General features: G+C 45.7%; 1 pseudogene; it reads right to left on the bottom strand.

Annotated features, from left to right (window-relative positions):
* Positions 1-20,627, bottom strand: part of LOC135057327 (cytochrome P450 2C31-like) — a 76,274-nt pseudogene that overhangs the window by 34,672 nt on the left and 20,975 nt on the right.

Below are 20,627 nucleotides of genomic sequence, written 5' to 3'. Positions count from 1 at the left end.
GGTTACACTACCTGCATTCTCGTTGGAAGCTGCGGTCCCTTTATAATATGTGGGAGGGAGGGACCAAATTTATAGATTGTGGGGGAGTGCTGAACACCCTAGCATCGTCCCTGGTTTGATAGCTTCATTGGATACACCTAATTAAGTAGTTAGAGTGGGATAAATAGGTTAGAAAATTGAGGGGAAAACACTTATAGATGGTACCAATGCTCTGTATATTGTGTTTGTTATTGCATACGCATCTGCATTCACATTGCTTCGCAAATCAATGACAATTGGACATTCCCAGTGACTTCCTTTCTTTTGCCATTTTGTGAGCTATATCTTATATATTTTAGATGCGTGTGCGATTGTCTTAGTAACATAGTAACATAGTTAGTGAGGTTGAAGAAAGACAAGTTGTCTATCGAGTTCAACCTTTGTTTTGATTATATATTGTTATGAATGTAACCAAAGTATACTTGCAGTAACTCAATACAGTCTTTTTAAATGTTATATACCTGGATATCTTTATCAGTTAGAAATTTATCCAACCCATATTTAAACTCAAGTACTGAGTCCGCCATTACTACCTTCTCTTGCAAGGTATTCCAGATCCTTACTTCCCTTATTGTGAAGAACCCCCTCCTTCGATGGGTATTACATTTTTTCTCTTCTAACCTCAGAGAGTGTCCGCATGTCCTTTGTATAGGTCTCCTAATAAACAAATCACCTGATAGCTCCATGTATTGTCCCTTTTTATATTTATATATATTGATAATGTCTCCTATTAGGCGCCTTTTTTAAAGTAAGAACATATTTAACTTGGTAAGCCTTTCCTCATATTCCAGCGTCTCTAACCCCCTTATCAATTTAGTTGCTCATCTCTGAACCCTGTCAAGCTCTAAGATATCTTTTTATATTGTGGTGCCCAAAATTTTACACAATTTTCAAAATGTGGCCGTGCTAGTGATTTATATAATGGTACGATTACACTTTCATACCTTGTCTCAATCACCCGTTTTATGCAGGCTAAAACCTTATTTGCCTTTGTTGCTGCAATCTGACAATGTAGACTGTTACATTTATTATCAATGAGCACCCCCAGATCTTTTTCTAAAACAGTTTCTCCTAAAATCTCTCCATTTAATTTGTAGGATGCATGGTTATTTTTAGTGCCGAAGTCCATGACTTTACATTTATCTATATTTAATCTCATTCTCCATTTAGAGTCCCAAAGTTCCAGTTTAAATAAGTCATTTTGTAGGGACTCTGAACCCTTGTCTGAGTTAATTACCCTACATAGTTTAGTATCATCTGCAAAATTGATACCATGCTTTCCAGACCTATTCCTAGGTCATTAATAAATATATTGATCAGTAGAGGCCCAAGATCTGACCCTTGCGGTATTGCACTATTCACAGTTTTGCGAATAATTGCAAATTTTTAAAAACCTATTTGCAATTGCTATCCATGCTGAATGGGGCCCTCAAGCCAAACAAAGATGATGTCAAATAAATCATCAGCTTTTGATTTACGTACTAAGGGAAAAGGTAGCAATGGCCGCATCCTTCCAGGATGCGGCTTCAAGGTGTAGGGTCACCACGCACACTGTGGCCGCTGTGCGTGCACAGACCAACCGAATGCAGCCACTGCGTAAAGACGTGCGACTGCGTTCGGGTCTGAATGACCCCCTGAGTGTGCACTTCCATAATAGCCATATTAGTGTCTGAAACAACACTGAGGCCAAATAAGAAACTGGTCATATTCAAAATCCTAAAGAGGGTGTCCATGAATGCTAGGTGTAAAATTTGGAAATGTGAGGATGAGTAATGATAATGCTGTGCTGGATGTAGACATTGAGTATTCTGCTTCGGAAGTTGCTCATATTACGAGGATGACAGAAAAAAGGATCTGTCATCATTGAGTGATGATGAATGTGTTGTATTTGAAGAATGATGTTGATTGTGTCAAAGCAAGGCCACAAAGTGCCATCAACAGTACCACCTCTTGCCATGATAAGAGCATTATCATGCCTTAGCAAAAGACCAAAAACCTACCTCAAGAGTAAGGAAACATATCTACCCCAATGCAGAAAATATTTGTCAAGACATCTGTAGCTTTGTGATGACAAAGTAAGTAGAGGTAGGGTCATTAATCACATATATTACAATAACAGTAACTATGTTATAACAATTTACATAATATAATTAGAATAATTATAAAATATTGAATTGATAACTATAATATAGGAATTATATAATATCGAATTGCTAACTACAAATATAATAATATTAACACATATGTATTCGATATAATTAACAGCCATGAATAAATAATTTACTCTAAATATACCACATTCCAGATGGAGATCAGGAGGAGGTGCAATTGGGGCTTCTTCTCTCATTTCTCCCTGGCTGGCTTTTCCCTCTGCCTCCTGAGTGACTGATGCAGACTGGCTGGTGCTGAGGGAGAGGTGGTGCTACCGGGGATGATAGCGGCTAGGTGGATAGGAGGAGCACCTGTCTGCAGAGAGAGCCAGCACATCTCACAGACTGATAAGCCAGCCAAGCCATGCTGATCTGAAGTGGGCCCAGGCAATGGACCTGGCTCCAGAAGTAAGTAAACTTATTAATGTCACTACCTGCACCCACCTCACAGCTTTCATCCAATATCTCCCTGTAACCCACTATTTCCTTATCACCCATATCTCCCTGTCACTCCTGCCTCCCCTGTCACCCACTATCTACCTGTCATCCCTGCCTCCTCAGTTACCCACTGTCTCCTTGTCACCCACTGTTTTCCTGTCAGCCACTGTGTCCTGTTACCCTCTCCTTGTCACCCACTGTCTCCCTGTCACTATCTTAGTCACAGTTTGCCTTCTCTGGTCATCTTCTGCTTCTCCCCATCACCCACTATCTTCTTGCCACCCACTGCCTCTCTTGTCACCCACTATCTCCATGTTACCCTCTGCCTTCCCCTGTCACAATCTGCTTCTCCTCATCACTCACTATCTCCTTGTCACTCTACGCAGGGTCTATGAGCCAAAGGAGGACTAAGATGCCCCTGGAGGTCTGAAGAGGATGGAAAAGTGGGAAGGACATTGCGAGGGATTAGAGGCCACAGGGCTCACAGGGAAAAAAAAGTGGCTGAGGCCCAGCAGACACGGCTGTCAGGAAGTTAGTGAGTCCAAATGCAGTGTGGATGATGGTGTGGAGGTAAAGTGTACACTGTAGAAGAAGCAGACAGCAAGGTTGGACATCCCAGCCAGGGACAAGTGTAGCTGAGGTAGATGGAGTGGTCACATGAGTTTGACGCAGCAGATGGATGCTGCTATGATTACTGCATGAGCTGCAAGGTAAAGTCAGTGTGCAAAAGAAGACAAAATTGAGTTTGTGCGCGTGAAAAAATATACTGGTTCACATGGAATCAGTGGGTTTCCGCTCCTAAATCCCAGATTTCTCGGTGTGGGAAAAATGCTATTTAATTGAACAGTCTTTCCCCACGCCATTGGGATTTTTGCCGGCAATTAGTTATGGTGTGAACCCAGTGTCTAAGTAAATACTCCCCAAAAGTGCTTTACATTTGCCTTTATAACACAAAACATAAATAAGTTTAACAAGGGACATAAGTGAAGTGCTTGAGTAAACAGGAAAGTCTTCAGTCTATTTTTGAAGAAATCTAGGGTGGTCGCCTCAAACGGTGAAGTGAGTTCCATAGAGTTTGAGCTGCAAAGCTGACAGCTTGACCCCCAGATAAATTCAGGGAGATTCCAGGTGCTGCTCATAGGGCCCGATTCAGCATGGAATGCAGCTATGATTGCGTTTGCATGCTGAATCTTTCTGGAGTCTGTGAACGCGCAGAAGCCGCACTGTACCTGTGCGCACAGTGAGATGCAACAGCATCTCACATATGTGAACGCCTCTGCCTAGTTGACAGGCAGAGGCACTCGCGGGGCAGGAGGGGTGGTAGCGGCAGCTTTTTCAGAGGCGCGATCCAGATAAAGCAAATGTGTCCGTACCATTTCTGAGGCGGGCCGCGGCGGCTGCGTGACATCACATGCACCCGCTACAAGCCTAAATATGGTGGTTAGCCATCTGCCTTCACAGCTAGGCTGCATAGGCAGAGAGCAACCCTAAACATGTGAGAGCATCACTGTCTTGCAATGCGCTTGCATGTTTGTGGGGGGGAAGGGATGCAGTACCTGGCATGCGGAGTGGACTTGTACTGTGCTGTGCATCCCCCCGCATGTTACAGTAATGGGTTGTAGGTGTGCAATTTTTTGCGCATCTACAACCCCTGCTTTTTTAGGCCCATAGTCCTTCATCTACAGATCGCAGTAATCCAGAAGTGCAGTATGGAATCAGGAGCCCTGGTTATGTAGCGCTTTGAAAGTCAGTAAGTCAATCTTGAAAATGATCTGCCATCTTACAGACAGCCAGTGAAGGCAGTACAGAACGAGTATTATGTGGCAGAAATGGGGCTGTTTGGTTAATAACCTGGCAGCTGCACTTTGTAACAGCTGCAAGCAGTACAGTTGTTTTGATGGGAGACCCAGGTGTGGGGCATTGCAGTAGTCTAGGCATGATGACAAAAATGCATGCATGACTTTAGGTACCGTAGATCTTCTGAGGGAATTTAGTGGTTGATTCTTGCTATGTTCCTCAGGAGAAAGAATGAGAATTTGATTATGGTTGATGTTTAAGTGTCAGGCCACTATCCAGGACAACACTAAAATTCCGCACATCTCAGCATTTTATGTTTCTGAACAAAGCCCACTTGCTTGGCTATGCTGCAGTCTTGTCCTTTGACCGTCTAGTCCTCAGGCTGCTGTTCCTGAACCACTTGCCAGAGTTTCCATTGATGTCCCATAATATGATGGTGCATTCTGTGTGAATATTCTCTGCTTGGGTTGCCTAGTTTACTGCTGCAGAACCTCTTACCTGTGGTTTTTACTGTAAATGAGTATTTATTTTTATTATGTATTACATAAATACTATTTATCCCATACTGCATAATCATTTACCTACATTTCTAATTATATGCAATATGCAACGGTCAACTCTTATGTTTCACTTATCTATAATATACCTTATTGTCCTATTGCCTAGTATATTGGGTTATACTTTAATAGACCTAGTTTAGTGTCTCACTTATCCTTAAATAAATAACATCTATCCATGATAATCATTTACTGCCTTAGCTGAATTTCTGGCAGCAAAAAGTACTGGTAAGCATATCAGGAAAGCTATAGGGTGAATATGTGGGTCCTGGTTCTAAAGGTCTATCACGAGAGAGAGAGAGAGAGAGAGAGAGAGAGAGAGAGAGAGAGAGAGAGAGAGAGAGAGAGAGAGAGAGAGATGTTGTTAAAAGAGAGGGGGTAAACATAGGGAAACTTGTCATGCTCTCTGTTCCAAAACACCAATCTTTCTCATTGGAGATGCTTACTAAAGCTATCACTTTCAAATATTGCAATCATCTGTTGGAAAGATTTATATAGCTTAGGAATTTATATTGAAGCTGAGAAATGTATTGCAATATTTCTCTTATTCAGGGCTGTTTCTTGACAATTTGGCTCCCAGTGCGAGATTTCAAAATGCGCCCCCCCCCCCCCCCCCATATAGCTATAAAAAGAAAAAGCATGCGCGCGCCAGAGGCGTGCGCGCTCCCGACAAGGGTGTGTGGCCTGATTAAAATGGGTGTGGTCTCATTAAAGTGGGAGTGGCCTCGTCTGATATCATCACGCCCACCACAGGGGGAAAATAAATAAATAAAAAAGTCCTCATTTTACACATTACAGCAGGCAAGTGTCCCCATTTTACACAGCGCGGCAGGCAGGTGTCCCCATTTTACACAGCGCGGCAGGCAGGTGTCCCCATTTTACAAAGTGCGGCAGGCAGGTATCCCCATTTGATTTTACACAGTGCGGCAGGCAGGTATCCCCATTTTACACAGTGCGGCAGGCAGGTATCCCCATTTTACACAGTACGGTAGGCAGATATCCCCTTTTACACAGTACGCAGGCAGGTGCCCCCATTTTACAAAGTGCGGCAGGCAGGTATCCCCATTTGATTTTACACAGTGCGGCAGGCAGGTATCCCCATTTTACACAGTACGGCAGGCAGATATCCCCATTTTACACAGCGCGGCAGGCAGGTGTCCCCATTTTACAAAGTGCGGCAGGCAGATATCCCCATTTTACACAGTGCGGCAGGCAGGTATCCCCATTTTACACAGCGCGGCAGGCAGGTGTCCCCATTTTACAAAGTGCGGCAGGCAGATATCCCCATTTTACACAGTGCGGCAGGCAGGTATCCCCATTTTACACAGTACGCAGACAGGTGCCCCCATTTTACACACTGCGGCAGGCAGGTATCCCCATTTTACACAGTACGCAGACAGGTGACCCCCATTTTACACACTGCGGCAGGCAGGTATCCCCATTTTACACAGTGCGGCAGGCAGGTATCCCCATTTTACACAGTGCGGCAGGCAGGTATCCCCATTTTACACAGTACGGTAGGCAGATATCCCCTTTTACACAGTACGCAGGCAGGTGCCCCCATTTTACAAAGTGCGGCAGGCAGGTATCCCCATTTGATTTTACACAGTGCGGCAGGCAGGTATCCCCATTTTACACAGTACGGCAGGCAGATATCCCCATTTTACACAGCGCGGCAGGCAGGTGTCCCCATTTTACAAAGTGCGGCAGGCAGATATCCCCATTTTACACAGTGCGGCAGGCAGGTATCCCCATTTTACACAGTACGCAGACAGGTGCCCCCATTTTACACACTGCGGCAGGCAGGTATCCCCATTTTACACAGTGCGGCAGGCAGGTATCCCCATTTTACACACTGCGGCAGGCAGGTATCCCCATTTTACACAGTACGCAGACAGGTGCCCCCATTTTACACACTGCGGCAGGCAGGTATCCCCATTTTACACAGTGCGGCAGGCAGGTATCCCCATTTTACACAGTGCGGCAGGCAGGTATCCCCATTTTACACAGTGTGGCAGGCAGGTATCCCCATTTTACACAGTGCGGCAGGCAGGTATCCCCATTTTACACAGTGCGGCAGGCAGGTATCCCCATTTTACACACTGCGGCAGGCAGGTATCCCCATTTTACACAGTACGCAGACAGGTGCCCCCATTTTACACACTGCGGCAGGCAGGTATCCCCATTTTACACAGTGCGGCAGGCAGGTATCCCCATTTTACACACTGCGGCAGGCAGGTATCCCCATTTTACACAGTACGCAGACAGGTGCCCCCATTTTACACACTGCGGCAGGCAGGTATCCCCATTTTACACAGTGCGGCAGGCAGGTATCCCCATTTTACACAGTGCGGCAGGCAGGTATCCCCATTTTACACAGTGCGGCAGGCAGGTATCCCCATTTTACACAGTGCGGCAGGCAGGTATCCCCATTTTACACACTGCGGCAGGCAGGTATCCCCATTTTACACAGTGTGGCAGGCAGGTATCCCCATTTTACACAGTGCGGCAGGCAGGTATCCCCATTTTACACAGTGCGGCAGGCAGGTATCCCCATTTTACACAGTGCGGCAGGCAGGTGTCAAGTGGGGGGAAGGAAGGGGGAGAGAGAGAAAGATAGAGATAATACTTACATCTTCCCGCTTTTCGGGTCCCGCCACCTCACGTCGCTCGCGCAAGCCGCCTCCTCCTTCCAGGCTAATCTCCTCTCCTCCCTCTCCCCGAGCGCTCCTGCTTGGGGGGCGGGGCTTCGTGGAATGACGCGTTTGCGTCGTGACGTCACGACGCAAACGCGTCATTCCGCAAAACTCCGCCCCCCGTGCAGGAGCGCTCGGGAAGAGGGAGGAGAGGATATTACGGACACACAAAGTGCCGCGGCGGGCGCTGCTCTTATTCAACATTGTATTTATTAGATGAAGTTACATGTGTTTCTTTAAGTAACATAAATTTGACTCATCTTGGATTTGTGGATATTTGATCATCACCAGGAGACTGAACTACAGAGTATTTGCTGTGGTCTCTGTTCCAGCTGCAAACAACTCGAAGACTGAAACAGACAGATTCTCTTCACAGAATTCATTATTATTTCGTCCTTTCTCCTGCGTTTCAAATCCAGAATGATAAGAGTTTATGGTACTTTCAATATATATGTATATATAGAGAGAATTAAACAGCAATCGGCACCCAGGGGCCATCTCATGCATAACAAATGCTCGTAATATATCACAGTTCGAGTTGCACGCCAGGATTTTCAATGTAATAATGGATCCTCACATCCAATTACTGCAGTAATTGGATGTGAGGATCCATTATTACTTTGAAAATCCTGGAGTGCCACTCGAACTGTAATATATATATATCATAGGTATTCTTCAGTTTGGAAATAGGAAAAGTATGTAATTAGAATTTTAATAAACCTCCCCTAAGGGGATAAAAAGGGGATTGACATAAAGACATCATTACCAATGCGTGACTTGTGCTGCGTGAACGAGAACACCCAAATGGACAATCGGATAAAAATTTGGGTTGCACTTCCAGTGGGTAGAATGTAATAAACTACAAAAATGGTCCTGTCACTTTTTTTTCTCCAAATATATTTTATTGAGGTATAAGTATAACCCAAAATGAACAGTACCAGTAATAGGTACAGAGCCTAATACACAGTGCCAAGAATATATGTGCAAGAAAACAGAGAGTGGCATCTGTATATTCCCAGGTATACCTCACATTTTCCATTTTCAAGTAAATAACATATGGATTAGAGAGGGGTGACCATAACACAGTACGATAGGATGATACGAATAGATATAGAAGTGAAAACACACCTCCATAAAATCACAACAGGTCTAATATTTTACTAAACTGTATTTATATCCAGGTGTCCTTCAACATAGAAGACAAGTATACAAAAAAAGAAAAAAAAAAGAAAAACATATCACCGGAATAAACTTAACTAAAGCATTGTCCGCCAAAGCCAGGGGGCCCTCAACCCATCCATGGAGAGAATATCAGGGCAGGGAAGAAAGAAAAGGATAGGAGTACTGGAGGTCAAAGAGAGATTGAAAAAAAAAGTGGGGCGAGGTTGAGGCGGGGGGGGGGGGGGAGTAAGAAAGAAGAAGAAAGAGTTGTCTCAGAGAGCAGAGGGAGGATTTACATCATACTGAGTTATGGAAGAGAAATAGGAGATCTAAGGTCTAAAAGTTGGTGACAGTACCAAGTGGTATAGTGAAAGCTTTGTTGGATGGCTCTTTTAGTGGATGTAGGCAATGTATGAATGTATTTACCCCAGCAGAGAAATAATGCAGGGGTAAGAGTCTCCTTATCGAGAGATGTCTCCAACCAGTCCATGGTAAAGAGAAAGAGCAATCTGGAGGTGGCCATGGGTAGGGAGGGGGGAGTAGCGTGCATCCACTGTTGGAGAATAGCTTTCCTCCCCACGGCTGATAAAAGAGTCACTAATTTCTTGTCTGTAGAGGGGATGGTCGGCTAGTCGAGGAGGTGACCAAAAAGAGCCCAAGAGTCTGTACATCGAAAATTAATACCCAAGGAGGAGGAGCTGTATGCTTGCAGTCGCCCCAAAACGTTTGTATGTGGGGGCAGTGCCAAAAGTAGTGCATAATGTCGGCTACTGGTGCGGAGCATTTGACGTCTCCGAGAGGCCCATCAAGTGACCCCGCTTTGAAGAAATATAAGCCCTATGTAGGATTTTATATGACATTTCCTGATAGACACTCGCTGGAATAAGCTTCAAAGATGTGCTAAAGCAGTCTAATACTGCTTCCGGGGATAAAGAAGGGATTTGGGACGACCATTTTGTGAGTTGTATAAGATCAGAAGAAGGGATAATGTCCGTACGTATTCGGGCGTATATAGTTGATATGGAGTATGTACCGGAGTGGAGGAGCGTATCAAGGGGGTTAAGGAAATCCCTAAAATCAAGCCGTGCCAGAATTGAACGTATATAGTGAGAGGCTTGAAAATAATAAAATTCATGGTTGGGGTTGATGTTATATTTATCTATGGCTTCAGTGAAAGTGACTGGTTCATGTGAGGAGTTAAGGAGATTGCGAATTTGTGTGATACCTGCCGTATGCCAGCTGTTGAAAGGAAAAGATGCCCCTCCATTGTGATAGTCTAAATTCCCAAGAAAAGGGAGGAATGGGGAGTGAAGATAATGTATGTCTAGTGATTTCCTTGACCTTTTCCATGCTAAGATAGTAGAGGTTTAAAGGGCATTGTCAAGGTGAGGTGCCTTCAGAATGGCATTACTGGCATGTGGAATGTAACTAAGGGACAGAGGGGTGCATAATTGAGAATCCAGCATCGAGTCCGTAAATACATTTGTGGCGCTGAGCCAATCCATAGCTATGCGGAGAAGGCGGGCCCTATTATATTGCTCTATATAGGGCAGGTTCACCCCTCCATTCTGTACTGATGGGACAACTTGAGAAAGCTTATCCGAGGCCGTTTATTAGCCCATATAAACTTGGATATATGTGCGTTAAGGAGGGAAAGGTCTGAATTTGTGAGCAATACAGGGACCATCTGTAGTATATAGAGCAATTTGGGAAAGCTAGCCATTTTGACAAGGTTACATTGTCCAGGAGGTTGAGAGGGAAATTTCGCCAGAGGCGTAGCTCAGTTTGGATTTTAGTAAGAATAGGTTGGATATTGTAGCAGTAGAGAAGGGAAGGGTCTGCAGGTAGCTGAATTCCTAGATAAGTGAGATGGGTGGGGGCCCACACCGGAACGGAAAGGGAGGGTCCCAGCCTACAGTGGCTTGTCAAAATATAGCCAGGGCTTCTGATTTGTCGTAATTTATCGAGAAGCCGGCAAAAGAAGAGAAGCTGCTTGTAGTGCCGGGATTGATTGTTTGGGATTCGAAGTAAGAAGGAGGATATCATCTGCGAACGCTATGATTTTCAATTCTTGAGTACCAATCAAGATGCCTCTGAAACTAGTTAAATTAATGATGTGGCGTATAAAGGGTTCTAAGGCCAAATTAAAATGGAGGGGAAATAGTGGGCATCGTTGTCTAGTTCCTCTTTCGAGGATGAAAGGAGGAGAAGAGATATTATTGACCAACACTTGCACCGTAGGGACATTATAAAGGGAGTTGACAAGACCACAAAACCTCTCTCCAAAATGTTGATGGCGAAGGACCCGATCGAGGTGAGACCAGGCGATCCTGTCAAAGGCCTTTTCCGCGTCTAGGTTAATCAGAATGTTTTCCGTTAAGTTGCCTTGATGCCTTTAACAGATTGCCTGTGTCTGAGGAAGCCCAACTGAGCTGGTGATATGATGCGGTATAGACAAGATTGTAGACGAGTGGCCATGAGTTTGGTTAAGATTTTAAAATCCTGATTCAAGAGGGATATTGGCCTCTAGGAGCTAGGAAGGGAGGGGTCTTTGCCAGGTTTTGCTATGACAATTATTTTAGCCTCATTCAACCTAATAGGGGTTCGTTTGGAAGAAAGAATGTGATTGTAAAGGGACGTAAGAGTAGGGGCCAATTCATCACGCATCATTTTGTAAAATTCTGCGCTGTAGCCGTCGGGACCAGAGCTTTTGTTATTAGGCAAGCTTTTAATAGTGTCTATAACCTCCTCGGTGGTAATTGGGCTGTCTAGCAGGTCTCTTTCTTCCTGAGAGAGAGTCGAGAGATCAGCAGATTCTAGAAAAGAATGGTTAGCAGCGGGGTCGTCAGGGCCCTTAGTGTACAAGGAGCGGTAAAAGTGCAAAAATTCGGTGCAAATAGAGTCGGGATTTGAAACTAATTTACCGGAAATGTCGATGGTGTTAATCCAAGTGCAGGATTTGGGGCCCTTGATCAAATTGCCTAATAGCCTGCCCGACTTATTACCCCATCTGTGAAACTTATTCCTTTGATAGTCATAGGAGAGTTGAACCTGTTCAGTAAGGAAAGTGTCATACATTAGTTTTGCTGAGAGATATGCCTCTTTACAGGCTGGGGTATCAAGTTGTTTGTGTCTCCGATACGAGGAGGTAAGTGATGCACTCAGAGTCTGCAGCTGCGAAGAAAATGTCTTCTTTTTAGCATGAGTATACAAAATACAGGGGAGTCTAACGTTTGGTCACTATTGTCTAGAGTATAATTAAGCCAGGATTGTTTGAGGTGTAGAAGAAAGTCAGCAGAGTGGCGGAGATATGCTGGGAAACGCCAGCATGGGGAGCTACGAGCAGACATAGTCATACAGATATCTATGGATATAGGGGCATGATCGGAGATGATGATGTCTGCAATAGACGTATGTGTAACCTTGGGGAAGAGAGATGTGGAGGTGAAGATGTAATCAATGTGGGAGTGGGAGGAATGGGGATGAGAGTAAAATGAAAAGTTTTTCTGGGTTGGGTGAAAGATGGTCAAGCAAAGGTCAATCAAGTCAAGTTGCGTGCAGAAGGACAGCAGTTGAGAGGTGGAAAGAGAGGTTGAGGCACTTACCCGAGATCTGTCCATGGATGGGTCAAATACCAAGTTAAAATCGCCACCCACAACCAAATTTTGGCCACCCCACTGTAGGAGCGTCGATAGGAGAGCTGCAAAGAAAGAGTCAGGGGAGACATTGGGAGCATATACATTGAGGAGGGTATACATAGTACCATTGATTAATGCATCAAGTAAGATGAATCTACCTTCAGGGTCAATGTGGGTCCTACTGATCGAGTGCTGTAAGTTAGCATGGAAAATGATGGCTACTCCCCGGGATTTGGTACGATATGGGGCCGATATGCATTCCCCTTTCCAGGGAGCCCGTGAAGAGTTCCGAGGGTCATTTAGCCAATGTGTTTCTTGAAGAAATACTATTTGAGGAGCCATACGTTTTAAATGAGAGACTACTTTTTTTCTCTTAACGGGGTGATTAAGCCCCTCTACATTCCAGGAAAGTATGCGTAACGGAGTATTGTGGGAAACTCCAGTACTGTGAGAGGGTGGGGAGGCCACAGAAGCCATATCAACCAACACCTACGGTCGGAAATAACATGTTAGGTATGTAAAGGGTAAAATGGGGCCCCAACCCCATCCCAGGGGATGACAATCTAGGAGGGGTCTGAGTCCCCGGGTCGGGCAGACAAAACAAACCAAAAAACATACACTGCTCAAAAAAATAAAGGGAACACTAAAATAACACATCCTAGATCTGAATGAATGAAATATTCTTATTAAATACTTTGTTCTTTACATAGTTGAATGGGAATACCCTTCCCAGTTAGGATTCGGTGTTCAACCGCCATGCTGTCAAACGTAACCGCGGTAAGTCTTGGACCACGCAGAGCCCCTGTTACAACAGGTCCTCCCTGAGAGGAAGAGGCTATTTACCTTCTGTGAGCAGTTCCTGAAGATCTGAATACCAGGCCCTTCGAGGCCAATCTGGAACAATGAGTATTGGAGGTCATTCCGAGTTGTTCGCTCGCAGGGCGATTTTAGCAGAGTTGCTCACGCTAAGCCGCCGCCTACTGGGAGTGAATCTTAGCTTCTTAAAATTGCGAACGATGTATTTGCAATATTGCGATTACAAACTTCTTAGCAGTTTCAGAGTAGACTTACTTGGCATCTGCGATCAGTTCAGTGCTTGTCGTTCCTGGTTTGACGTCACAAACACACCCAGCGTTCGCCCAGACACTCCCCCATTTCTCCAGCCACTCCTGCGTTTTTTCCGGAAACGGTAGCGTTTTTTCCCACACGCCCATAAAACGGCCTGTTTCCGCACAGAAACACCCATTTCCTGTCAATCACACTACGATCGCCTGAGCGATGAAAAAGCCGTGAGTAAAAATCCTAACTTCATAGCAAATTTACTTGACGCAGTCGCAGTGCGGACATTGCGCATGCGCACTAAGCGGAAAATCGCTGCGATGCGATGAAATTTACCGAGCGAAAAACTCGGAATGAGGACCATTGTCTGCACTCTTTTTCGTCTTATGATTCTTAATATTTTTGAGATGAGAGGCAGAGGAGTTAACACATAGAACGACTGAAACACCCATGGTGTCACCAGGGCGTCCACCGCTACTGCCTGAGGGTCCCTTGACCCGGCACAATACCTCCGAAGCTTCTTGTTGAGGCGTGACGCCATCATGTCTATTTGAGGAAGTCCCCAAAGACTTGTTATCTCTGCAAAAACTTCTTGATGAAGTCCCCACCTCCAGGATGGAGATCGTGTCTGCTGAGGAAGTCTACTTCCCAGTTGTCCACTCCCGGAATGAATACTGCTGACAGAGCACTTACGTGATTTTCTGCCCAGCGCAAAATCCTGGTGGCTTCCTCCATTGCCACTCTGCTCCTTGTCCCACCTTGGCGGTTTACATGAGCCACGGCTGTGACATTGTCTGATTGTATCAGAACCGGTAGGTCTCGAAGAATATTCTCCGCTTGTCGTCGGTCGTTGTATATGGCCCTCAATTCCAGTATGTTGATGTGTAGACAAACCTCCTGGCTTGACCACAGTTCCTGAAAATTCCTTCCTTGTGTGACTGCTCCCCATCCTCGGAGGCTCGCGTCCGTGGTCACCAGAACCCAGTCCTGAATGTAGGGATGTGCACCGGCAATTTTTCGGGTTTTGTGTTTTGGTTTTGGGTTCGGTTCCGCGACCGTGTTTTGGGTTCGAACGCGTTTTGGCAAAACCTCACCGAATTTTTTTTGTCGGATTCGGTTGTGTTTTGGATTCGGGTGTTTTTTTCAAAAAACCCTAAAAAACAGCTTAAATCATAGAATATGGGGGTCATTTTGATCCCATAGTATTATTAACCTCAATAACCATAATTTACACTCATTTCCAGTCTATTCTGAACACCTCACACCTCACAATTTTATTTTTAGTCCTAAAATTTGCACCGAGGTCGCTGGATGGCTAAGCTAAGCGACACAAGTGGCCGACACAAACACCTGGCCCATGTAGGAGTGGCACTGCAGTGTCACGCAGGATGGCCCTTCCAAAAAATACTCCCCAAACAGCACATGACGCAAAGAAAAAAAGAGGCGCAATGAGGTAGCTGTGTGAGTAAGCTAAGCGACCCTAGTGGCCGACACAAACACCTGGCCCATCTAGGAGTGGCACTGCAGTGTCACGCAGGATGGCCCTTCCAAAAAATACTCCCCAAACAACACATGACGCAAAGAAAATAAGAGGCGCAATGAGGTAGCTGTGTGAGTAAGCTAAGCGACCCTAGTGGCCGACACAAACACCTGGCCCATCTAGGAGTGGCACTGCAGTGTCACGCAGGATGGCCCTTCCAAAATATACTCCCCAAACAGCACATGACGCAAAGAAAAAAAGAGGCGCAATGAGGTAGCTGTGTGAGTAAGCTAAGCGACCCTAGTGGCCGACACAAACACCTGGCCCATTTAGGAGTGGCACTGCAGTGTCACGCAGGATGGCCCTTCCAAAAAATACTCCCCAAACAGCACATGACGCAAAGAAAAATGAAAGAAAAAAGAGGTGCAAGATGGAATTGTCCTTGGGCCCTCCCACCCACCCTTATGTTGTATAAACAGGACATGCACACTTTAGCCAACCCATCATTTCAGCGACAGGGTCTGCCACACGACTGTGACTGAAATGACTGGTTGGTTTGTGCCCCCACCAAAAAAGAAGCAATCTCTCCTTGCACAAACTGGCTCTACAGAGGCAAAATGTCCACCTCATCATCATCGTCCGATTCATCACCCCTTTCACTGTGTACATCCCCCTCCTCACAGATTATTAATTCGTCCCCACTGGAATCCACCATCTCAGATCCCCGTGCACTTTCTGGAGGCAATTGCTGCTGGTGAATGTCTCCATGGAGGAATTGATTATAATTCATTTTAATGAACATCATCTTCTCCACATTTTCTGGAAGTAACCTCGTACGCCGATTGCTGACAAGGTGAGCGGCGGCACTAAACACTCTTTCGGAGTACACACTGGAGGGAGGGCAACTTAGGTAGAATAAAGCCAGTTTGTGCAAGGACCTCCAAATTGCCTCTTTTTCCTGCCAGTATACGTACGGACTGTCTGACGTGCCTACTTGGATGCGGTCACTCATATAATCCTCCACCATTCTTTCAATGGTGACAGAATCATATGCAGTGACAGTAGACGACATGTCAGTAATCGTTGGCAGGTCCTTCAGTCCGGACCAGATGTCAGCATCAGCAGTCGCTCCAGACTGCCCTGCATCACCGCCAGCGGGTGGGCTCGGAATTCGTAGCCTTTTCCTCGCACCCCCAGTTGCGGGAGAATGTGAAGGAGGAGATGTTGACAGGTCGCGTTCCGCTTGACTTGACAATTTTCTCACCAGCAGTTCTTTGAACCCCTGCAGACTTGTGTCTGCCGGAAAGAGAGATCCAACGTAGGTTTTAAATCTAGGATCGAGCACGGTGGCCAAAATGTAGTGCTCTGATTTCAACAGATTGACCACATGTGAATCCTGGTTAAGCGAATGAAGGGCTCCATCCACAAGTCCCACATGCCTAGCGGAATCGCTCTGTTTTAGCTCCTCCTTCAATGCCTCCAGCTTCTTCTGCAAAAGCCTGATGAGGGGAATGACCTGACGCAGGCTGGCAGTGTCTGTACTGACTTCACGTGTGGCAAGTTCAAAGGGCAGCAGAACCTTGCACAACGTTGAAATCATTCTCCACTGCGCTTGAGTCAGGTGCATTCCCCCTCCTTTGCCTATATCGTGGGCAGATGTATAGGCTTGAATGGCCTTTTGCTGCTCCTCCATCCTCTGAAGCATATAGAGGGTTGAATTCCACCTCGTTACCACCTCTTGCTTCAGATGATGGCAGGGCAGGTTCAGTTTTATTTGGTGGTGCTCCAGTCTTCTGTACGCGGTGCCTGCACGCCGAAAGTGGCCCGCAATTCTTCTGGCCACTGACAGCATCTCTTGCACGCCCCTGTCGTTTTTTAAATAATTCTGCACCACCAAATTCAAGGTATGTGCAAAACATGGGACGTGCTGGAATTTGCCCAGATGTAATGCACGCACAATATTGCTGGCGTTGTCCGATGCCACAAATCCCCAGGAGAGTCCAATTGGGGTAAGCCATTCTGCGATGATCTTCCTCAGTTGCCGTAAGAGGTTTTCAGCTGTGTGCGTATTCTGGAAAGCGGTGATACAAAGCGTAGCCTGCCTAGGAAAGAGTTGGCGTTTGCGAGATGCTGCTACTGGTGCCGCCGCTGCTGTTCTTGCAGCGGGAGGCAATACATCTACCCAGTGGGCTGTCACAGTCATGTAGTCCTGAGTCTGCCCTGCTCCACTTGTCCACATGTCCGTGGTTAAGTGGACATTGGGTACAACTGCATTTTTTAGGACACTGGTGAGTCTTTTTCTGACGTCCGTGTACATTCTCGGTATCGCCTGCCTAGAGAAGTGGAACCTAGATGGTATTTGGTAACGGGGGCACACTACCTCAAGAAATTGCATAGTTCCCTGTGAACTAACGGCGGATACCGGACGCACGTCTAACACCAACATAGTTGTCAAGGCCTCAGTTATCCACTTTGCAACAGGATGACTGCTGTGATATTTCATCTTCCTCGCAAAGGACTGTTGGACAGTCAATTGCTTACTGGAAGTAGTACAAGTGGTCTTCCGACTTCCCCTCTGGGATGACGATCGACTCCCAGCAGCAACAACAGCAGCGCCAGCAGCAATAGGCGTTACACTCAAGGATGCATCGGAGGAATCCCAGACAGGAGAGGACTCGTCAGACTTGCCAGTGACATGGCCTGCAGGACTATTGGCTTTCCTGGGTAAGGAGGAAATTGACACTGAGGGAGTTGGTGGTGTGGTTTGCGCGAGCTTGGTTACAAGAGGAAGGGATTTACTGGCAGTGGACTGCTTCCGCTGTTGCACAAAGTTTTTGAACTTGTCACTGACTTATTATGAATGCGCTGCAGGTGACGTATAAGGGAGGATGTTCCGAGGTGGTTAACGTCCTTACCCCTACTTATTACAGCTTGACAAAGGCAACACACGGCTTGACACCTGTTGTCCGCATTTCTGTTGAAATACTTCCACACTGAAGAGCTGATTTTTTTGGTATTTTCACCAGGCATGTCAATGGCCATATTCCTCCCACGGACAACAGGTGTCTCCCCGGGTGCCTGACTTAAACAAACCACCTCACCATCAGAATCCTCCTTGTCAATTTCCTCCCCAGCGCCAGTAACACCTATATCCTCATCCTGGTGTACTTCAACACTGACATCTTCAATTTCACTATCAGGAACTGGACTGCGGGTGCTCCTTTCAACACTTGCAGGGGGCGTGCAAATGGTGGAAGGTGTAAGCTCTTCCCGTCCAGTGTTGGGAAGGTCAGGCATCGCAACCGACACAATTGGACTCTCCTTGGGGATTTGTGATTTCGAAGAACGCACAGTTCTTTGCTGTGCTTTTGCCGCAAGTCTTTTCTTTTTTCTAGCGAGAGTATGAGTGCTTCCATCCTCATGTGAAGCTGAACCACTAGCCATGAACACAGGCCAGGGCCTCAGCCGTTCCTTGCCACTCCGTGTCGTAAATGGCATATTGGCAAGTTTACGCTTCTCCTCAGACGCTTTTAATTTTGATTTTTGGGTCATTTTTTTACTGATCTTTTGTGTTTTGGATTTTACATGCTCTGTACTATGACATTGGGCATCGGCCTTGGCAGACGACGTTGATGGCATTTCATCGTCTCGGCCATGACTAGTGGCAGCAGCTTCAGCACGAGGTGGAAGTGGATCTTGATCTTTCCCTATTTTTTTAACCTCCACATTTTTGTTCTCCATATTTTGCGCACAACTGAAAGCCACCACAGGTATACAATGTAGATGGATGGATAGTATACTATTATTACTTATACTTATGGACGACGAGTGACGACACAGAGGTAGGTACAGCCGTGGCCTACCATACTGCTGCTTAGTGCTTATATATATAATATACTGTATAACGGACCTGGTGGACACTGTCAGCAGACTGCTAAACAAACTAGTATGAAGAAAGAAAAAAAAAACACCACAGGTATACAATGTAGATGGATGGATAGTATAATATTACTTATACTTATGGACGACGAGTGCACTGACGACACAGAGGTAGGTACGGCCGTGGCCTACCGTACTGCTGCTTAGTGCTTATATATATAATATACTGTATAACGGACCTGGTGGACACTGTCAGCAGACTGCTAAACAAACTAGTATGAAGAAAGAAAAAAAAAACACCACAGATATACAATGTTGATGGATGGATAGTATAGTATTACTTATACTTATGGACGACGAGTGCACTGACGACACAGAGGTAGGTACAGCCATGGCCTACCGTACTGCTTATATATATATAATATACTGTATATAACGGACCTGGTGGACACTGCCAGCAGACTGCTAAACTAGTATGAAGAAAAAAAAAACATCACAGGTATACAATGTAGATGGATGGATAGTATAGTATTATATTACTTATGGACAACGAGTGCACTGACGACACAGAGGTAGGTACAGCCGTGGCCTACTGTACTGCTTATATATATATAATAATATACTGTATATAACGGACCTGGTGGACACTGTCAGCAGACTGCTAAACTAGTATGAAGAAAAAAAAACCCACCACAGGAGTGTTTTTCAGGCAGACAAATGTATACTGGACTGGTGGTCACTGTCAGCAAAACTGGGCACTGTACTCCTGCTATAACTGCTCCCCAGTCCCCACAATTAGGCAGTGTGAGCAGAGCAGTGCACTCAGCACAGATATATCATGCAGCAGTGCAGCACACTGAGCACAGATATGGTGGAGCGTTTTTTTCAGGCAGAGAAACAAAGGATTAAACTCACTGCACTGTACTCCGAGTCCCTAACAGCTGCTCCCCGTCCCCAATCCTCCCCACAATTATAACTAAGTCACTGAGTCAGTTTACTCTTTTCTTGTCTAATATAACGGAGAGGACGCCAGCCACGTCCTCTCCCTATCAATCTCAATGCACGTGTGAAAATGGCGGCGACGCGCGGCTCCTTATATAAAATCCGAATCTCGCGAGAATCCGACAGCGGGATGATGATGTTCAGGGCGCGCTCGGGTTAACCGAGCAAGGCGGGAGGATCCGAGTCGCTCGGACCCGTGTAAAAAAAATGTGAAGTTCGGGCGGGTTCGGATCCCGAGGATCCGAACCCGCTCTTCACTAATATATACTATATATATATATATATATATATATATATAGATCCAACAAACGGTAGCACTCACATCTTCATAATAAACAAATGCCGGGGTGTCCACTCAAATACCAAGGTATTCAAATTTGTAGATAAGAATTCAGAGGGGGCACTCTCCAGGCTTTTCAATATATACAACTGTTCATTTATTTGTAGTATACTTTACATGATCAGTATAATGGCAACATTGTCCTCAATATATATATATAAATACACTTCACTGCGCCAATTACATGTGCCCCCCCCCTTTTTATGCCCTCTGTAACCGTGTTCAGCAGGGGAGAGTCCGGGGAGCCAGCTTCTGCAGTGTGCTGTGGAGAAAATGGCGCTGGTTAGTGCTGGAAGGATCAAGCCCCGCCCCCTCACCGCCGGGCTTCAGTCCCGCTCAAATTATTTATACTGGCGGGGGTTTATTAATATACTGCCTTTGCCAGTGTCCC

This window comes from Pseudophryne corroboree, chromosome 3 (assembly GCF_028390025.1).
Source record: "Pseudophryne corroboree isolate aPseCor3 chromosome 3, aPseCor3.hap2, whole genome shotgun sequence".
NCBI classification, from domain to species: Eukaryota; Metazoa; Chordata; class Amphibia; order Anura; family Myobatrachidae; genus Pseudophryne; species Pseudophryne corroboree.
The sequence above is the reverse complement of the archived record's forward strand: the minus strand, read 5'-3'. Positions and strand labels throughout refer to the sequence as shown.